The sequence below is a fragment of the Lathyrus oleraceus genome, chromosome 3 (genome assembly GCF_024323335.1).
Source record: "Lathyrus oleraceus cultivar Zhongwan6 chromosome 3, CAAS_Psat_ZW6_1.0, whole genome shotgun sequence".
NCBI lineage: Eukaryota > Viridiplantae > Streptophyta > Magnoliopsida > Fabales > Fabaceae > Lathyrus > Lathyrus oleraceus.
The window spans coordinates 207,139,245-207,160,380 of NC_066581.1; positions in this window are offsets into that span (position 1 = coordinate 207,139,245).

Here is a 21,136-nt window from a genome sequence, read left to right on the forward strand (position 1 = left end):
CCAAAAATGCCTATAATCAAAGTGGCATAACTTTCACATGGAATGTCCAATTTGGGTGATCTTTCTTTGAGCAAACCCCATTTCACATGTACTTTCATGTTGCATAATCAAAATCCATCAAAAATGGTCAAGGCAAAAAGTCAAATTTCAAGTGGACTCTTTTGAATTTTTGGTGTGAACATGTGATTTTGAGAAATACAAGAGATATGCACATGAAACCACTTCCAACACACTCCAAATGCCAAATAGAAGTTGTGTGAACTGTCATTTTGCTGTCACATTGGTTAATTGGAGAAGGTCATTTTGGACATTGCATTAAGAAACTCATTTTCACTAATCAAGCCAATTTTGATAATTGTGATTAACAAAGTGGATTAAGGAGTGAGTATAAGTTGTTAATCATAACAGAATTGGTAATGACAATTCCATATTCCAAGATCTGTAACTGAATTTCCCTCCAAAACCACAAATTCTCTCCAAAACTTCATCACTTTTTTTCATCAAATCTTCATCAATTTGCTTCGTTCTTGCTTGATCCATGCTCTACATGTGGTATTGATGATCTGTTCCAGCAAATCCGTGCCAAAACATTCAGGAATCACGACTGTTCAAAGCTTGCTCATCAATGGAGTTTTCATCATTCTTGCAATTGGAGCATCCTTGAGCTGAAGAACTTCTTCCAATCAACTTACAGGACCTTAAGCTTCATCTGTTTTTGGCTTTTGCACCTGGAAAAACACAAATTCGCGTCTGCCATTTCCAAGAGGTAGAGTTTCGAAAATCTCCATTTCTTGAATTATGATATGCGTTTTGTAGTTCATTCATTGTAGATTAGCATGATGCTTATAGTTTTGGATTTGGTTGAGAATTGTGAGAGAAATCTGGATCTAAAGTTTGATGCGCATTCTTTTTTTTTGTTCGATTTGCTTTGTATGTTAGGAATTAGGTTAAGCCATTTATATATCCATGATGTACATGATCATACGGTTCCAATGATGTATAGTTTGTTGATTATGGTTGAGATTCGTTGTTCTTCAATTTCTGGATTTTCTGGCCTTGTTCTTGCTGAAGAACAAGATGAAACTCGTGTTTGATCCGTGTAATGCCTTGCCTGAGTTCAAATTGTGTTTGGCGCCATCTTTGGACCAATGAGCGCTTGCCAGCGAATAAATGAGCACGACGCCGTTTTGGCCTGGCTCTCTAAAATTACAACCGTGCCACTGGTTCATGTTATTTTAATTCATTTCATTTTCTTTTTTCATTTGTTATTTCATTTGATTACATGATCTTGTAAAAATCATAGAGGACTCATTTCTTGTCAAAATTGAGTGAGATTTTTTCCATGATGCTTCTTATAATGTGTAGAATTTAATGGTGATTTTTGTGATTTTTGTGCACGGGTAAAGAATTAAAATGCCTAGGGTTTGCTTGGTAGTGTCACATTTGCACATGCTTTGCCAAATCTTTCATAAAATGATGACGCTTTCAAAGAAATGGATGAAATTTTCTGTGCATATTCTGGACACTTTGATGGTGATTTTGATGTAGAGTTTGTGGTTTTTGGATACCTGGTTGTTGAGATATGAATTTTTGAATAGAGGTGTGACAATTTGTGTCACACCAAGCTTGATGAATTTCATGATTTTATTTGCCTTGCCTAGGAACCTTGAATTGAGCCAATTTTTTGCATGGTCGAACATATGTATGTTGAGATGACATGTGAATGTTTCTGGATTTATTGATAGCGTTTCCTATTTGATTGGAATTTTTCCCTCTGATTGGTCATTTTGTTGATTGTTTGTGACACATGTTACCATTTGATTTGTGAAATTCTGATCATTGATTGTATGAGTGTGAAATTTGACATGTGGATTGTAGACACATTATAGGTCATTGTGGTTTTGATCCCATTCATTTATCTTGTATTATCACTGATTTATGATTTTTGGAAGTTGATGTTTGTTTGGATACCATGTGTTGGCTTGCTTGAACTTGTCTGAACTTTATGAATTTAATTTTCATACTTCCACTGATCCAAATAAGCTGAAAATTGATATGCTATTCATTGAATGTGTCCTGTTTAGGTTGGAATTTTTGTGGAATTTATTGAGCTGTTTTGATGGGGATTTGATTGAGATCTTTCTGTTTGGTCTTTTGAAGTTGCAAATTGCATGTTTGGTGCTATTTTGTGCATAAAATGATAATGGTGATTGATATGAGCATGGGACCAATTGGTCTTGCTTTTGAATTGTTTGAATGTGGTTTTGGATAATTTTCACTTGCTGTTTTGATTTTTTCATCTCCTTTGGACCCTAGGCTTGGCCTAGTGGTCTTGTTTCTCATGATTGGTTTGGATTTTCAGGTTGAGATGCAAAGGCCTTAAGGAGAAAAATGCAAGTTGATTAAATTGAGTTTGTTTGATGTTGTAAACTAACTTGTTTTGTGTTGTAGGGTTTGATGCTTGAGTTTGAGCTCATGGCTTGCACTTGTGTGCATTAACTTGTGTTTGACTGTACAGATTAACATTTGTTGTTTACTTTTGGGTTTGTCTGGTATACTGACTGTGCTTGATTGATTCCAGGTACCATAGTCGCTTTAGTTCTTTAAGAACTTGCTGTGCTGCTGCTTGGTTGTATAAACCAGTTGAGGTAGACTCTCTTGTCTCCATGTAGTCTGGAAGACCTGGCTTGTTATTTAGCCAGGCAACTGTCTGAAGTCCTCCTTAAGAGGCGATGTTTGTGATTGTTTACTTTTGTCCCCAACCAGGTAAAGACCTCTATGAGGCAATTGGCGGAACCCAAGGGATATGCAATCTATCCCCCGCTATTCTGTTGAGTCGTCCCTCTGCTCACACCACTGTGTTGATGCATTGGGACATTAACCCAAGATCTTGTGCTGTTGCACAGTCGAGTCATAGTCTTGAGCGTAGAAGGGTTCCTCCATTCTGGACCCACGCTCCTTTGTCTGAAGCTCTCCCTGGACAGGGGTAAGAGCTGTGAAGTCTCATCTTCACCCACCTTTCATCTGCTTCACCCTGACTCTCAATGTCAGGGTTAAGAGAGAACACTACCTTGTACAGATGACTTGCCTTGGCGGTCCACCCTTGTTTGAGCCTCACTTGACTGGATATAGTGTGTGCTATGTGAAATGTTTGTTTTATTTTGATTGATGCTTGCATGCTTGTTTTTCCTGGTTAGGATTAGCTTGCTGTTGTGCAAGTAGATAGAAACCATAACATAGGGCAATGATGCATGATAACACTAGGCTCGAGTACAGCTCCCTAGTAGTGTGTCTCCCCTTGGTTTCTGGCTAGAATTTCTTTCCCGTTCAGGGGAACTACGTCGCCCTGATCCTCATACCAGATGAGGTACGTAGGCAGGAGACCGTGCGAGGTCTCTCCGGGCACTTTTCTTTCTTTTTGCGTGTGTGCTTGACGGTTATAGGCTCGAGTTCCCGACTCCCTATTAACTCGTTTGGTTGTTGTGTGCTTGGAAGCTGATGTAAGTCCATCGAGTGGCACTCGGGTTCCAGTGTGCGTGTGTTTGGTTCGGATGCCGATGTAAGTCCAGTGATTGGCGTTCGGGCTCCACGTTTGCCTTTTTGTGTGTGTTTTGGTTCGGATGCTGATGTAAGTCCAGTGGTTGGCATTCAGGCTCCAAGTTTGCCTGTGTTTGTGTGTGTCTTGTTTGGCGTGCGTGAGCCGAACTACGGCAGCTCTGATTCTCGTTCCAGACGAGATACATAGGCATAGGACACGATGTCCTAGCGAGCCCTCTCCTCCTTTCCCCCACCTGTGTTATCTTCGGTGTGTGTGTGTGATGTTTGTTTAGCAACCTTTTCTTTCTTTTAGAGCGTGGATCCCGTCGAGTACGACGGACGTGAGGGGTGCTAATACCTTCCCCTTGCGTAACCGACTCCCGTACCCTTTCTCTTTGGTCGCGAGACCATGCTTTTTCCAGGTTTACTCTGAGCGTTTCCTTTCCCTTTTTTGGGATAAATAACGCACGGTGGCGGCTCTGTGTTGTTTTTATTTCAGCCCGCCGGTTGTTTTTCGCGGATGCGACAATATGTTCAGTGGACCATATACATCAGTATGTATGAGGGCCAAAAGATCATTAGCTCTTTCACCTTTTCCTGTGAATGGAGACTTTGTCATCTTACCAATTAAACAAGATCTGCATGTCTCATATGATTCATAATCAAAAGAGTCCAACAGTCCATCTTTATGGAGTTTGGAAATGCGTTTCTCATTTATGTGGCCTAATCGACAATGCCAAAGGTAAGTTGGATTTAACTCATTAGGTTTCATCCTTTTAGTATTAATGTTATAAATAGGCATTTCAAGATCAATGACATATAATCCATTGTTCATTTGTGCAGTTGCATAGAATATATCATTCAAATAAATTGAACAACAATTGTTCTTTATTATGAATGAAAAACCGAACTTGTCCAAACAAGAAACGGAAATAATATTCCTGCTAATTGCTGGTACATAATAACAGTTCTCTAACTGAATTATTAAACCACTGGGTAAAGTCAATTCATAAGTTCCTACGGCTAAGGCAGCAACCTTTGCTCCATTACCAAATCGTAGGTCGACTTCACCTTTTGCCAATTTTCTACTCCTTTTTAGTTCTTGCACATTTGTACAAATGTGAGAACCGCATCTAGTATCTAATACCCATGATGCAGAAGTAGATAAATTAATTTCAATAACAAAAATACCTGAAGTTGGAGTCTCTACTCCATTCTTCCTATCTTCCAGGTACTTTGGGCAGTTCCTCTTCCAGTGTGCGGTCTTACCGCAATGGAAGCAGGTGCCTTTCTTTTCTATGCTTCCACTAGGCTTCAAAGAAGCACTAGTGGGTTTGGGTTTGGCAACTTTCTTTCCTTTCCCTTTATCATGTTTGAGGACAATCCTCATGTCTCGGTACCAATCCAGAAAATTTGTCCCAGACAATTTTTCCTTGTCAAGGTTTGATCGCAATATGTTGTTAGAGGTGTTTGTTGTCATGGTAATCTACATAAGGATTAATGAAAATATAAGTATCATTGACATATTTAATTAGGCCTTTAATTAAACATGCTCCCACTATTTTATCCAAAACAAATGACCCTCATCATTTGATTCGGAAAATCCCATTGGAAGATTTTCTAGTGGGTCGAGATCCATATTTCACTTCGTTCTAAGTCCGCGTAGGCGGATTACACAAAACTAGGTTATTTTAGGTAGGAACTCCTTCCAATTGTATCTCATACAACTCTCAAAAATTTCAGTTGGGTGAATAACTCCTTATTCTAATCCATCATATGGATCATTCCCAACTCTTGCTTCTAAACATATATATAATCTTATTATAATTTGTTTAGTTAAGTTTGACCCATTGTTTTAACAGTTGGATATTACAATTATCCCATCGCACCTTACTAATATATAGATCATGCACCTCGCGTAGGCGAAACCTACATTATCCATTACTAGTCTTGATGAGTGTTAAAACTTGGAAAGCATAAACTTAATATTTAATTTGAGGGAATTGCAATTTTTCTGATCTCACCGGCTTGTTTATCATATAAACCGTCTCTCACATGCATCAACATACATTCACATGCATCAACATACATACAAACATAATGAAACAGTTACGGCCCCTAGTGCAGTTGTTCTCCCAAGCCAATGAGAGAACCTAAGCTAACCTAACAACGATCTAAGCTTCTCCAAGCAAGATCTTCAAGGTTGTCCTCCTTTGGCACTGACTTCTTTGCTTTCTTCATATCATTACATTACATAAAAGAAACTCGTTTTACATACGAGGGAGTGAGATGAGAAAAGAAGTTACATTTGGGAGATTAAGAGAGAGGCACGACACGCAGGTCGTATTTTAAAATCCAAAGCAGAATAAAGGAAAACTAAGGCCATAATCGATCACCACAAGACAATAATAAACACTTTATTATTATTATTATTATTAACTCCTTTAATTAATTAAAATCAAATTAAATTTCGACGACCGATCATCACATTTCAATGAACAATTCATTTAAAATCGATGTCGCCTTTCGTATCAACACTTGACACTTTTAAAGCACTGAGTTAGCCGAACGGGTGAAAATTTCCTTGCGTTAACCGGTTAACCATATGCGTTAACCGGTTAAGACTGTTTGAAAAATTTTAGAAAATTCTTTTCTGCCTTGCGTTAACCGGTTAACCATATGCGTTAACCGGTTAACACTGTTTGAAAAACTCAGAAAACTGAATTTCGTCTTGCGTTAACCGGTTAACCAAAAGCGTTAACCGGTTAACACTGTTTGAAAACTCAAAAAATTTTATTTCGCATTGCGTTAGCCGGTTAACCATGCGCGTTAATCGGTTAACACTGTTCGGAAAAGTGTTTAGAACGCACAACTCTTGTGCAGCCATACCCCAATCGCATAACTCTCTGACAACACAACCCTTGTGTCGTCACTAACCCTGATGCACCAATTTCAGACCGTCAAACACATCTCGATTGTTAATTCAGTATGATTGATCAACACGTCATTGCTTCACCATACTAATGTCGGATCAAGAAGCAAACGACCATTGATCGCTCAAAGGAAAACAATCATCGAGGGTTTGAATGAACGAAACAAGAACACTATATCATATATAATGTATTTTGCATCAGGGTTACATATATCACATATATGTAACTTGATCGATCTCAATTTAACCTTTGATTCATTCTGTCTTTAATCATATTATTACAGAACAAAAACAGTTATCAGATTCATGGTTTCGTAAGTGGCTCTGATACCACTGTAGGAGAATTGCCATCCAAGGCGAAGCGGAATTTAAAAATTTCTCCATTTAGTGATCCTTACGAATGGGCATGATCAGTGATAGAATCGTTACCTCTTGTGGCGATTCAAACCTTTGGTGCAGATCTCTGATAATGTTCAAAACCTTTGATACAGATCCACGGGGCGATCACGAAAGTTGAACGATGACAACTTCTCTACTCAGTCCACACGAACGGATTCCTTCAATCGCAGTGCTAGCTGTTATGAATGAAGGCTTTGAGTGAGAGAAAGAGGGGAACAAAATTCCAAGTCTCTACTTGAATTTATGTCTGAGTGGATTGGAGTTACAATGCTTCGTGGAGTACCCATCAACTGTCTTTATGGTTATCCAGTTACGGACAACGTTGGATCAGCAATAAAGCACTCGACTCTACATCTAGGATCCATAGTGGTTTCAGGTCGAAGAGTGGTATACACTATTATCACCATGAGAATAACTTATGACACTTTGCATAACTTTCTATATAGTATTCTCATAGCGGGTCAATCCGGTATAAATATTACTCCTAATATCCATACCTATGTTTAAGACTTGATAACTCTTTATCCATGATCCATGAGATGTGATCATCAGTCTACAAACATAATAGTCTTAATGCTTTAATGTTATCCCACTTCACATTAAAGCTCGACTACGGATACTTTAAGAACAGTGTCCTTATGTTTAATGTGTTCTCATGATTAAGTCACACTTAAGACATTAAACGGACTATCTATTCTAGGGACTTTATTAATCAACCATAATAAAGAAAATGCCTTTTATTATTAATAAATAATTCGATACAAGTACCAAAAGTATTGGCCTCTAGGGCTTACACCAGCAGCTAGGACAAAGGTTGTTGAAAAAGTGTTTGACAATTGGGAGGAGTCTTACAAACAACTTCCAAAATACATGTTGGCTCTAAAACAATATGCTCCAGGATCTATTGTCAAGTTGGAAACGTTACCCACGTATACACCAGACGGGACGTGTGCTATTGGAAATGGAATATTCCACCGTCTCTTTTGGGCGTATCAACCATGCATCATAGGTTTTTCTTTCTGTAAACCAATTATACAAATTGATGGTACATGGTTGTACGGGAAATACAAAGGAACGTTACTGATGGCAGTGGTACAAGATGGTAACAACAACATTTTTCCAATCGCCTTTTCCCTAGTTGAAGGGGAGACTGCCGAGAGATGGAGTTTTTTCCTAAGAAATCTCTGATTGCACGTTACACCTCAGCCTAACTTATGTTTGATCTCCGACAGACACCCTTCAATCATCAGTGCATATAATAACATTGATAATGGATGGCATAATCCTCCTTCGACGCATGTCTTATGTATTAGACATATTGCTCAGAATTTCATGCGGGAAATCAAAGATAAGACGTTGTGGAAGAAGGTTGTCAATGTAGGTTATGCATTATCAGAACCTTCTTTCAAACACTACCGCGAAGAAATAAGATTGTCAAACGAAGATGCAATACGGTGGATCGATAGTATTCCATTGGAGAAGTGGACTAGGGCATACGACAACGGTCAACGTTAGGGTCACATGACAATAAATCTTATGGAATCAATGAACTATGTCTTCAAAGGCATCTGTAACCTACCAATAACTGCTTTGGTGCAAGCAACATATTTCAGGCTAGGGGTGTTGTTTGAAACCAGACGCTCAAAATGGAGTTCAGTGTTACAATATGGACAGTTGTTCAGTGATGCTTCAATGATTTTCATTAGAGATGAAGCTGCCAAAGCAAACACACATGTGGTTATGGTCTTTGACCGCACTAAAGGTTGGTATAATGTTGCCGAGTCCATGGATCACAATGAGGGCATGCCGATGGGACAATAAAAAGTCGAACTAGATAGAGGTTGGTGCGACTGCGGAAAGTTCCAAGCCTTTCGTACGCCCTGCTCCAATGTCATTGCAGCATGCTCAAAGGTTCGAAGGGATCCATCCTACTTGCTATCTGAAGTTTACAAAGTCGTTAACATATCAAATGTTTATAAAATTAGTTCTTCCGTAGTGGCAAAAGAGGATTATTGGCCAGAATATCAAGGGGACATCGTCTGGCACAACGAAGTTATGTGAAGGAAGAAAAAGGGTCGCCCAAACAGCACCCGGATTCGAACCGAAATGGATACGGCGAACAAAATGGTTATACTATGTAGTTCATGCCGTCAGCCAGGTCACAATAGTAATAATTGTCCTAATGTTGGAATGAGCACAACCAGATAGATTCACATGTACCTCTGTTGCAATATATGAAAAACTAATTTTATTTCATATTAGACGTATGTGACGAAAATACCTTTACATAAACAATAACACATACAATTAAAATAACTATAATACAAGAACCATGTGATTACAACCATCAAAACAATTTTGAACATGTAATGCATCATCCTGCGAGCGTCTTGGTCAATCTTAATATCCACTCACTCGCGCACTTCTCCATTCTATTCTTCTAATCCTGTCATCATCTTCAATTTCTCCCTCTAACCAACTGTACAACGTCCGATTAAGACGTTCAAACGTATCTGTGTTCCAGAGGCGAATTTGTATCGGAGCCGCAACAGCGGAAAATATTACATCGGCATTTCGCTTCTGAATGTATGCAGACATGGTTAAAACACAAAAACTTGAAGGAGAGTGAAGTTGAATTAGAGAAAATATGATAGTAGGGGATGATTTTGTGTGAAAAATATTACATCCAAGACGTGGTATTTATACAAAGAAGGCAAAAAATGAATGCGCCAAGAGGTTGGGCGCCCACATGTCAACACTTGTAGGCGCTAGAGGCATTGACGCATCCACCTAAGGCACCATGTAGGCGTCAGGGGCATTGGCGCCTCCTCATGAGGGTCAATGCATGCGCCAAGAGCATTGGCGCCTCCTCATGAGGAGCCCAATGCATGCGTCAATGTCTTGGGCGTCTCCTCTTGTGGTTTAAGGGGTGCGCCGATTCTTCTGGCGCATCCTCTTTTAAATGTGGTTATTTTGGAAAAAAATTGAAAAATTGGTTATTTTGGAATTATTTTTGAAAAACTTGATTATTTTTTTAAAAAAATATTAAATAAAAAATTAATTTAAATAATTTATTTTAAAATTGTATTTTAGATATTCCACAATTTTATTTAAAAAAATTGCATATTAAATTTTAAAAAATCATTGAAATTATATCAAATAATTTTTTATAAAAAAATTGAAAAATATTTTTTTTTAATTATAATTTCGACTATATCTTAATTTTTCATCTTCAATAATGTGTATTTATATTATAAAATATCAAAAATAATTTTGTAATTTAAAAAAAATAATATTTTTTTTATATTATTATAGAAAACAATTTTACAAAATCTATTTTTAAAAATAAAAATAAAAATACATTCTTTTAAAGCTAAAACAAACAGGTTCAATAAACTTTAAAGAAATGATTCAAAATTATTTGGTTCAAATAAATAAAATAATAATAATTAAATATAATTTTTTACTTGTGATTAAAATAATAAATAATTTCACATTATCGTGCTATGTCAACAAATTTAAATGAGAAAGACCAAAAATAAAAAATATAATACTACAGAAATGTAATCTAAACTTTTATTATTACAAGGACTAAAATCAAATTCTTTCAATATTACAGGAACCAGAGAAGGATTAACCCTGAAAATAATTACAAGTATCGCAAATTTTATCATAAAAAAATTAAACTTTTGCGTTAGATCTTTATATTGGCCTCGAATAAATAGTTCTTACAGAATTAGTTCTTTGTTTCTAAATTAAGATAAACTATAAGCTGAATAATATCAAAACTTCTCAGCCGACATACGTTATTCGGGAAAAATTGAAAGTTCAGTTACTTGGAATTTTAGAATTGGCTTTTTTTATCAATATACTTTGGATAAGAATTACTTTATCCTTGACTTTTTGAGTGATATATGCCATGGTTTACAAATTTACTACGTCTTCGTAATTAGATTGAGACCCTTTTGAAGACGCATATCCTTTTCTACAGCACACTTTTACAATAATGAGAAATAAAAAATCAAATTTGCCATTTAACCATATCATAGCAAACCAAATAAGAATCATTCTATTTTAATCAATTTGAAGTTAGACAAAATTATCAATAATTGTAAGTACAATAATCTCACAAGTCAACATAGAAAAGGAAATATGGACATGAAGCTACCAAGTTAAAGGTATACAATAATTAATTAATTAATTAAAATTGAGAATGTATATAATGAAAGTTCCTTTACATGTGGTTCAGGTTATTGTTTCCATAATATTCATATTGTCATATTACTATTAAGAGGACCCACTTCATTGTAGTTCTAGTATCTGGCTGTGTCCGTAGGAAAAAGACACATAAACTAATTATTTATGTCATGTTCAAATTTATCATATAAATCATTAAAAAATAAATAGTGGCTAGGACCTATATGTATATACTATTCAATTAGTAGTGTACAAAATATACAAATTTTTGGTCCATGTTATGAATTTAAAATTTGAATAAAATATTTTGTGTATGAATTGTATGGGCCATATTGTTTGTGTCGGTGATTGATTGGCTTTCACCATAAAAAGGAAACAATGATTGGCCATTTGGAAAGATACAAAGTCAAACCTTCAACGCATTGTTCCTTCGCTTTCACAATCTTTTTACTTCTCTCCCATTAAGACACGAATGAACTGATTTTTTTATAAGCAAATACATATAGTTGATTACTAGTTCTAATATTGAAAGGAGATTCCGGAAATAAGACATCAATTGAGAATTCAAAACCTAAAATATTCTTAAATGGACTTCAAAATCAGACACATATTTAATGTGAAAGAACGTAGAGGGATGTATTCTTGTGTTTTGCTAGGGCAAACCAATGATTACAAAGAAAGTAATACTAATGAAGAAGATATGGATGATGACTTGGAGAATTTGGAAGGCATAATGGTGGAAGAACATATTAAAGGTAAATATGATTGGATTGAGTTTATCTTATCCACGATTGAGAAAAAGAGAATTTACAAATATTGGAGAAGAGAAGTTATTGTGAAGCTGCTAGGGCAGAGAATTGGCTACAAAACTCTAGAAACTAGATTGAAACAAATGTGGGTACAAAAAGGAATGAAATTGATTTGAACAATAAGTGTTACCTTCTTGTTTTTTCACATGAGGATGATCACAATGATGCGCTCTTGGATGGTCCATAGTTTATCTATGATCATTATCTAATGGTGAAGGAGTGGAGTCCAAATTTCAATCCGGCGAGTGACATGATAGAGAAGATTGTTGTGTGGATAGAGTCGTCTCAAACTTTTAAGAGGCCTTGTGTAAAAATTTGAAGTTAACTTCATTTGAGTCGTGAGTTATTTTAAAGAGACCTTATTTAACCGTGAATGATGTGTATGGGGCCCTTTTTGTCATAGATTAATCATGAAAAAATGTGAGCCCATGTGTTGTAGGTCACCTTGCATGCCCTCAAAGACAACCTTATGTGTGGGTGTGTATGGTTGGATTACCAATAGAGTGCTATGATTCCAAATTCTTAACTTGTATTGGTAATAGTATTGGAAAGACAATTAAAGTGAATAAAAATAATTTGATGCAGGAACGAGGAAAATATGCATGTTTGTGTGTTGAAGTGGATTTAACAAAACCGTTATTAGTCATGTTTGCCATTAAAGGAAATAAATATAAAGTTGAGTATGAAGGACTACATTTTCTTTGCATTAATTGTGGTAGATTTAGGCATTATAAAGAAGGATGACATGATAAAGACGTGCTTCAAAGACAAAACAATAAGAATGTTTCATTTGGAAATCATTATAATGCAATGGATCGAGCAAGTGGTTATGGTAATGGAATTGGAGAAGAAGGGCCTTGGAAAACGGTGTAAAAAATCGGGGGAAAGCTAGAAACACTACGTCGACAGTGATATGATAAAACATAGACAAGAGGCCAGCTAACATGAATGCATATCCAAGAATTAAAGGAGCCATGAAGACACCATTGAGTACAGATAAAAAATAAAGGAGTCATAATAGCTTTGAATGCAGATAAAAAATATAAAGGATCCCGATTTGTTGCTTTAAGTGATTAAATTTCGAAATTACTATAGTGGTAATGAAGAAATCATTGAGGAGACATATATGAATTCAAGGAGACAGGTGGCAGAGACCTTGAATGCTAATGAAGTGGCTATTATGCATGGGGAGGACAGTAATAAGCGTTGAGCCATAAAATGATTGTAGGGGGCTACATCGTCAACATAATAAAAGTATCAATATGATTGAGAAGGTAATTGGTCAAACTCTGACAAGAAAACTTAACAAGTAGATTTGTGTGGCAAAACGGGTTAGGAGTGCAAACTTCAAAGTAAAAAACGTGGGGAATCAAAAAAAGAAAACTAATGGAAATATGGTGGGTCTGCTTAAAGATATTAAAGATGATACAAATATAAATTTGGTCACGCAAATAAAAAACAAAATAAGAAGCATGCATGTTACTAATGCTCCATTATTAATTTGTCTTGATGGTGCGAATAATCAGATGATTACTTCAAATTTCTGGTTTGAAAGTGCTTGGCTTCTAGAAGAATTTTATGGTTCTATGTTGAATGGAAGTTGGGGTAACAGTCTGAACATTTTGAATACTCTGGATAATGTGAAGGAAACACTACCACATAAAACATCTATCATAACGGTTGGAAAAGGGATACAATCACACGCTGGATCAACTGTTGTGAGGTAAGGTGTGATTGTATGTATGATGATTTCCATAACAGTTACTTTAAAAAACCGTTGTGATATTCTTTAATGCATAACATTTAACAACAATTGGTATAAACAACCATTGTGATATATACACTGAGCTTATTATAAATTATGTAGAATGCTTATTTCTCCAATTCTCACTAAACATATAACCTTTCAATGTGATCTAGAATATTATAATATGATAAATTAAGTTATATTAGAAGAACGAGTTCATGTTCAATGCTAGACAAGAGTTCTTCAACTTACTATCCACATTTTTCTCTTTAACAGTTAGAACTTAGTTTAATGATCTTAGTTCTTCAACCGCCCCTTCCTTCACCTCTAGTTCATTTTGCAAAATATTATTTACTTTGCAAACAAAACTAGAGGTGGATATAGGGACAGTTGAAGAACTACAATCATTAAATAAAGTTCTAACAATTAAAGAATAATATGCAGATAACGGATTGAAGAATTCTTGTCTAGAATTGAATGTGTACTTGTTTTCTAATATAACTTTATCTATCATATTATAATTTTCTAATACAGTCTAAAAAGTTATATATTTGGTAAGGGATTGGAAAAAAACTCAAACCACATAAGATCTAATAAATTCATCTTTAATACAAACATTAATAACAATATTCATCAACAACAAACCATAAACAACATATACGATACAACAAACATATCAACTCATATAATATTTCAGAAACGTACATGTCCCATAATGGCATCCACAATGAAAGAAGGATGAAGTTGAGGTTAGAGCTGTAAACTTATGTCTATTTTGAATGGATGTCATTCTGGGTCTTTCACACAAGTTTGCAACGCTTACTTTAGCTTCATCCTTATTATTGAAACAAGCATCCTTACCTACAAGTCAAAACAAGTAGAAATTTCAAACATTATGAAACAAGCTATTGAAACATAAACAATAATACACAAACAAATTTTGAAACATAAACTATAGTGAAGACGAACCTGTAAAGTATCCATTTGCTAAGATTTGATGCAACAAAGGTATCCTTCGAAGAATGTGAGTTGGTTTCATAAGTTTGGGGTTTCCATATGAGGGAAACGAATGACAGATTTAGTTTTGAGAGAGACAACTGTAATGTACTGAAGTGAGATAATTTTGCTTATATATAACTAAGTAACACTTTTTACCACAGTTGACAATACGAACCGTGATGAAATGATTGCAACATACACCGCGGTTGATTATAAAAAATGTGGTGATATACAAGGTTAAACTCATTATGTCACGTTAAATGGAAAATTAGTGGTGTTGGGATTCGGACCATTTCACTATGATTGGTACATATGATCATTGTAAAATGTCCTTTAGTAAATACCAAAAAAAAGCCCCTAATAGAAGGCCATTGTAAAATTGGTATTATGAAAGGTCTAACTTGTAGCTGTGAAGGTATTGACAGTTGGAAATTTCACACGTGACATGCTTTGTTTCTAAAGAAAAAAAGAATTGGTCAGAAGAATTCATGGAATTCCTAATACCATGCACACTAGGAATGTATTTATAAGGCTAAGGATTCTCGAACAAAGACTTCAAAGAGAAATGGAAGATATCTTAAGGAAGGAGAAATTGATGTGGTTTCGAAGATGGAAGGCTAAGTGGCTCACAGATGGCGACAGAAACACAAAGTATTATCACATTAAAGTTGTCCATCATAGACGTTAAAATAAAATCATGATGATTACAAATGAAGGTGGATATTGAATAGAGGTACAACATAAAATAGTTGTGTTATTTACAGATTGCTACAAAAATCTGTTTTATCTAGATATCCATGCTCATGAATGTGACCAAACATAATACCCTTTCTCGTTGCTTGGAGAGGAAGTCAGGGAAAGATTAGGTATGTATATCACAAATGATGAGATCAAACAAGCTATTTTCAAAAATGAACCCGTGGAAAGCTCTTGGCCCAGATATAGTTATCTGGAAGGGTTCTACCAAAAGTCGTGGAATATGGTGGGAAAAAGTGTGTGTGATTTTGTACGAAATGTGTGAGAAAATCCAAGTAATTTTGCAATGAATAACAAAACAGACACATGCTTTATTCCCAATGTGGTGCATCCGGAATTTGTGAAGTAACTCGGGCCAATCTCCCTCTACAACTCAATTTATAAAATTGTTAGCAAGGTGATTGTTGAGAGGCTCAAGGTGAGCATCCTAAAGATGGCCTCGCTGTATCAAATTTGTTATGTACCAGGAAGACACTTTCATGAGAATATCATTATGGCTCAAGAGGTGGTGCACAATATGAATGAATTGAAAGGTAAAAATGATTTTTTTTCTATTAAATTTGACCTTGCTAAGGATTACAATAAGCTAAGTTGTGAGTTCATTTGGAGAACCCTTGAGGAGATTAAGGTGTCGACAAAGATAATGAACATTATTATGCATGTGATTACAAGTGTTGAAACTAATATAAAGTGAAATGGTTTTAGATCCAATTTCACCTTACCTGTTTGTGATTTTCATAGATAAGTTTTCCCGTCTTATTTCTCATGTAGTAGACATGAAAGATTGGAAAGCTATTAAGGTAGGAAGTAATGGTCCAGTTGTATTACACCTTATGTTTGCAGATGACTTATTATTGTTTGGAGAATCTTCCACAATGCAAATGAAGTGTGTTATTCTAATTTTGGAAAAGTTTTGTAAAAATTTTGGGTAAGAAGTTAGCAGGGAGAAGACAATAATATATTTTTCTAGAAATGTTAATAGTTCCACTTGAGCGCAACTAGTGCAATTATCTGGTTTCATAGAAACCAACTCTCTTGGAAAATATTTAGGAGTTACCTTTCATGGAAGAAGTCTCACGCAAAAATACTATAGATTTGTGATTGAACAGATCCAGGAAAAGCTCACGGTGTGTAAAGGAAACCGATTGTCATTTGCAAGAAGATTAACATTGTCCAAGAGTGTGCTATTAGACGATAGGCCAAGATCTAGAGGGGGTGAATAGATCACAAGTTAAAAAATTTGAACCAAAATTGGTTTTGAAAAGGTTTATAGCGTAAAAGCAAGTTTCAAAATTTTCCCAGATCAAATAATAGTCTAACCGAACCTACTATCGAAAAGCTCAGATATGCGTATATGTGTCAATGCAATGATAATAACTCATAAGTAAATCAACAACAACTAATCACAATTATTTTCAGTGACATCAATTGGTTTACACATTGAAGTTGTTTCATACAAGCATGTCAGATGCGCCCATGGGTCTCTAATCTTGTTCTCATCGAACGAATTTTATCTTAAACCTAAAAGTACCGAATTTTTAATATCAAAGTTAGCATGGTCTACCAGTACAAACCCCCTAGAAACCTTTCATTCATCAGTTCGTTTACAGTAGTCCCCCATAGTTAGGGGTGTCGCATCACGCGAAAAACCGGCGGGAAAAGAAAGAAACAACAGAGCCGCCACCGTGCGTTATTTATCCCAAAAGAGGGAAAGGAAACGCTCGAAGTAAACCTGGGAAAGAACATGGTCTCGCGACCAAAGAGAATGGGATCGGGAGTCGGTTATGCGAAGGGAAGGTATTAGCACCCCTACGCATCCGTCGTACTCGACGGGATCCACGCACAAAAGGAAGGAAAGTGGTTGCTAAACACTGCTCAAACTCACACACACTGGCTGAAAGAGACAAAAGAAACTGACTGAAACTGACTCGGCAGGATGTCGCATCCTGGGCCTACTTAGTCTATCAGGCATAGACATCAGAGTCGAAGTAGTTCGGACTGGGGAGACGACACATGCTCGCTAGGATATCGCATCCTATGCATACGTATCTTCTCGGACGAGAGAAGAATCAGAGAATTCGTAGCTCGGCTGACACGCACACAAACAAAACACAAACACAGGCAAACGTGGAGCCTGAATGCCAATCGTTGGACTTACATCAGCATCCGAACCAGAAAACGCACACAGGAAACCAACTGCCAATCGCTGGACTTATGTCGGACTCCAACCAGAACACACACAAGGGTGGTTAAGACACAAAGGGTGGAAAAGAAAAAAAAAAGGGCGCCCGGAGAGATCAGCTCAATCTCCTGCCTACACACTTCATCTGGTATGAAGATCAGGGCGATGTAGTTCCCCTACGCAGGGAAAAAGGACTAGCCTAACCAGATAACAGAGGGAGACACAACACTAGGGAGACTACGACTCGAGCCTAGATGTTGTCATGCAAAAGTCAACCCTAAGTTAAGGTTTCTAGCTAAATGGCACGAGGGCCGACCTATCCTAGACATGACTTGCACAGGAAGCAAGCCACACACACCAAACTTGCACAGGAAGCAAGGAGGGTCTCGATTGCAACTAGGGCAAGAGAAAGGGGAGGTCTCAATCGCAACGCGGGCGAGAGAAAAGAATGATCTCAATCACACAGGGGTGAGAGAAAAGAGTTAGTGTTAGTGGTTAGTCAAACTCGGCAAGACATCGCGTCTCGTGCCTACGTATCTCATCTGAACATGAGAATCAGAGTTGTCGTAGTTCGGCTGGCAGGGACAAAGGTCTCGATTGCAACTAGGGCAAGAGAAAGGGAAAGTCTCGATCGCAACGAGGGCGAGAGAAAGGAAAAGGCTCGATCGCAACGAGGGCGAGAGAAAGGAAAAGGCTCGATCGCAACGAGGGCGAGAGAAAGGAAAAGGCTCGATCGCAACGAGGGCGAGAGAAAGGAAAAGGCTCGATCGCAACGAAGGCGAGAGAAAGGATCGCAACGAGGGCGAAAGCAAACAAGGATTACTCTAAACTAAACCTAACTTGCACAGGAAGCAAGTCAAACAAACATACAAGCACAGATAGCACACACTATACACAAGCAAGTGGCTCAAACAAGGGTTAGGTTTTAGTCGAGGGGTCATATCAACCTCAACAAACAAACCTCTGGAATGGGGTGAGTGTTGCTCTTAACCTTGCCATTGAGGGGCTAAGGTGAAGCAGATGAAAGGAGATGAGGGGTGTGCCTCATTGCTTCTATCCCTGGCCAGGGAGAGCATTTGACAAGAATGTGTGGGTTCAGAAAGTGGGAACCCTTCTACACATTTGATACTGACTCAACTGTGCAATTGCACAAGATCTTGGGTTTTTATCTCAATGCTACAACCATGTAATGGGAGCAAGGAGAGGACTCACTGAATAGCAGGGGATAGGTTGCTTATCCCTTTGATCTACCAATTGCCTTACTTGAAGGACTTTTCCTGCTTGGGACAATTTTAAACACACACAAGCATGGCCTCTTAAGGAGGACTTCAGACAGTTTGCCCGGCCAAATAACAGGCCGGGTCTCCAGACTACATGAAGTAAAAGAGATTATACCTCAAAAGCAAATTGCTAAATAGCAAAGCAAGCAAGTTCAAAGAACTTAAGCAACTAAGGGTACCTGAAAGAGTCAAACTAATCAGTAAACAGTTCACAAACAAAACAGAAGAAAACAGACACCAATGAGTAATCAGAATCAAATGGGTGTGCAAGGCACAAGACTTAGGCTTGTGAGTCAAGTCACCTACAAAACAAACAAAGTTAAACAATGCTATTCAAGCAAACTAAAGCAAAAGAAATTGATCTCAATGGTCACTTGGGGTTCAACCTGAAAACATAAACTCAACAGTAAGCAACTGGACCACTAGGGCAAGCCTAGGGTCAAAAGAGAATGAAAAAGTCAAAACAGCAAACGATATTCAATCCAAATCAAATTCAATCAATCAAGAAGCAAGTCTAATTGGGTTCACATGCATATCAATCATTATCATCATTTCATGAACATTTGAGGTCAAAGTAAGGCAAATGAAAGCACAAAAAGTCAACAGAATGACTTGCATCAAAAGTCAACCCAAACAATCTCAAAAATCATCAAATAAATCACATTCAATCCTAACATCTAGCATGGTAAGCATGTCAAATTTCATGGCATTTGGATGAGAGGAAGGCAGTCAACTAAAATCAAGAAGTCAACACAATTTCAAGTAAGCACAATGAAGGTCAACAAACATGGGTCAACTTCAAAAAATCATATCAAATTGAAAACAGATGAGAAATGAATGAGATTAACACCAATGCAAAGCTCAAGATGTCTAGTTATCACATATGAAATTTCATGATCATACAATATGGTATGAGAATTTCCCAAAGGATATGGCAATGTGTATCACAAAAAGTCAACATTTGACTAGGCAGGGAAGAAAATTCTCAAATAAATGGAAAACAGCACAATCAATTCCAGGAAAAATCACACATGAACTAGACATGTAAGGGAGGGATCATGCAAAATTTGGGGTCATTTGGATGTAAGGAAGCATGTCAACCAAAATTGGGAAAATGTACATTCATGGTGTGACACCAAATGTAACCTCTAACTTCAGAAAATCATATTACACAAACCACAAATGAGAAATCCACAAACTTTATACCAAAATGAAGATGAATGAGTCTAGTTTCACCACAAAAAATTTCAGGGGCAATAGATACAACATCATTATTTCACAAAAGGATTGGCAACATGTATCATTTAGGCATACATGTTAAGAAACCTAATAGCATTTAAAATCCAGCCAACCAAAAATTAATTGAAAATCAGGACAAAATAGTAGACATTCATGTGATCATTATGCAAAAAATTTCAGGATTTTTGGATGAATAATGAAGGAGAAATGAATTTTGCAAGTTGTGTAACAATTTGTAGCAAACATGAATACATAGCATGGAACAAATGAGTCAAACCATGGTCAGCGTGGCAAAATTGTAAATAGGCGCATCACTTATCAAAACTGTGCGTTTTGGCATGGAGAACGAAATGTTCTCATTGGCTGATGGCCAATGGAACAGTGCAGATGGCCAATGGACATTCAAAGTTCTGGGTTTAAAAACCCTAGGGTTTAACAGCATGGCTTTCAACTTCATCTTCATCAACAAATCGAAATCAAACAACAACATGGAAACCACATGGCAACACACTCATAATGTTCATGCAACATATAACAACAGCAACCAACACACATGAACTGGATTTCTGGAAAAATGGCTAGGGTTTATCATGTAACAGCAATGATCTTCATCACCTTCATGCAACTCGAAAATTCAAAATGCCCAGAATTTAGATGTAAGCATATCAAAAGCATCAACAAACATCAAGCATCACAAATATAACATCCAATCTCACTAACTCATCCTAAGCAAGGCAAATCGAGTGAAAATAGGTTTGAACACACAAAATAAAATCCAGATTTCTCCATCATAACACAACCATTTCAAGTAAGGCATAGTTCATTAGAATCAGCATCAAAAGATCTTTCACAAACATAGCATAATTTAGAGAAATGAGAGATTCGAAACTTTACTTGATTTTGAAGAAATTTGTTGAACAGTGGGTGTTTGAATGCTACAGCTCGAAACAGATGGCCCTCATGCTGTGGAATGATGGAATCTTGAAGTTGTTTGGCTCAATGGTGCTTGGAACTCTTCACAGCTCGAATTGCCATTGTTGGATCTTGGTGAAAACAGAA